The 1,811-nt window shown below is 26.4% G+C and overlaps 1 long non-coding RNA gene across 1 annotated transcript; it reads right to left on the reverse strand.

Moving 5' to 3' along the window:
* LOC124429694 lies at positions 1-1,531 on the reverse strand. The gene is made up of 4 exons (XR_006943522.1): positions 1,324-1,531; positions 1,076-1,231; positions 352-745; positions 1-258 (listed from the first exon to the last, which is right to left on the reverse strand). It is a non-coding gene; the product is annotated as an uncharacterized LOC124429694 (long non-coding RNA).
* Positions 1,532-1,811: the final 280 nt, after the last annotated feature.

A 1,811-nucleotide genomic window follows, 5' to 3' on the forward strand; every position in this document is an offset into this window, starting at 1 on the left:
TAAATCCAAAAAGTTAATTATTAATGGCTATTCGTCAACAATTAATAGAAAAAATTACAACTAGTAATTCATATCAAGTCGAATCTTTCATCCTCGACATAATATATACAGAAGAGACTTAAATTTGTTCACTCGCCGAGTTGTAGCTCGAAATTTATGTAAGCTGTTCCGTAATAAGTCCAAAACGCAATAAATCGACGTAGATAGAAAATTAATTAGATTGAATTTGTAATACATTGACATAATGTCAATGCAAATCTGAAAAAGAATTAAACACAATTTTTATTAAATTTATTGTAATAAAAAAAAATGTAGAATTATATTAGCTATTAAATTTAAACATTTATTTACCAATATTCTTCTACAGAAGTGTAATAAGTCCTGGATCATCTTCCATGATGCACTGACTCAAATGAGCAATAATTATTTAATAATTAAAAGGCAAACAATGAATTTAATTCGCGAATATCTATTGCTTGTTTTATATATAAGTATCTACAGTATATCTGATTGTAGAGAAAAAGAAAAATAAAATTTTATACGAACAAATATTGATTCTATGACTGCTTTGGACCCAAATTATTCATACAGACATATTCATAAAAGTTTTTTAACATCATAAAACGCAAACAAATTTAAATTAACTGAAAAACATTAACAACAAATCTACTTCACAATTCTTTCATTATTTTATCGAAACAAAGATCGATTCATCTATGTCTGCACGAACAACTACAATCATAATCTGAAAATAAAAACAATATCAATATCATTGTACAATACAAAAAAATTGTTAAAAGTATAACGTCAAAAAATAAAAGATTACTCAAATTCTTACTAGCAAAAAGTAACAATGAAATAAACAAAAACATTGTAACGGTAACAAAAAGAATTAAAAAATAATGTCATCTACGAATCACAATATTATCTAAAAAATATTAATAATGTTCACGATGGTAATTATTTTATAATAAAAATACATAGCATAATTATTAATAATTATGATAATTATTAATTATTCTAAAATAAAATATAGTTAAATTTTCACTGGAATAATTAACACGCAAATACTTACGCAACAGAAGAATAGCCGAGAATGTTATTGCGTGTAGGTATCGTATCATTCTGAGTAGGAGAGGTCACCTATACCATGGTACATCATCCCAGGCACAAATCTCTCATAAAGTTGTACACGAAAACAAATTTCCGAGAACCATTAACAATAACATTTCTAATAATGTAATAGAAGATTTATTCGTATTTACGTTCTTTCATATATCAAAACAAACTTGACCTTTTTTTTTAACAGCACACTTAGCTTACCTCGACTACATAAGAAAAACAGCAAAATATAACACATGATCTTCACTGTGCTTTGTATTTCCAACTTCGTCGACTCATAGAATTTTATGTATTATACCTGTAAAATGTGTATGTATGTTACATACAATATGTAGCAGGCAGTATATGTAGTATGTATTATAACATAAACAATAATATAATATTCTTTTGGCAACAACACAAGCTCTTATAGAATGTCCTTTCTTTTCTTTCATATCCTAACATTTTCTTCTGATCTATTTACATATATTTATCCTTAATTTATATTATAAATAAGGTAGCATTCGATGTCTTATTTATGTATTATACCATGTGCTTGATATTAACAATTCCGGACGAAACAGGTCACTCGCTTGCTGATGAGACAAAGAAATGCCTTAATTTTGAGAATTCTACGTAATATATATGCGTATCTGTAATAAATGTATGAACATAGACATATTTATCCATGACGAGTCATACATACAACA

The sequence above is a fragment of the Vespa crabro genome, chromosome 16, assembly GCF_910589235.1.
Source record: "Vespa crabro chromosome 16, iyVesCrab1.2, whole genome shotgun sequence".
Lineage (NCBI taxonomy): Eukaryota > Metazoa > Arthropoda > Insecta > Hymenoptera > Vespidae > Vespa > Vespa crabro.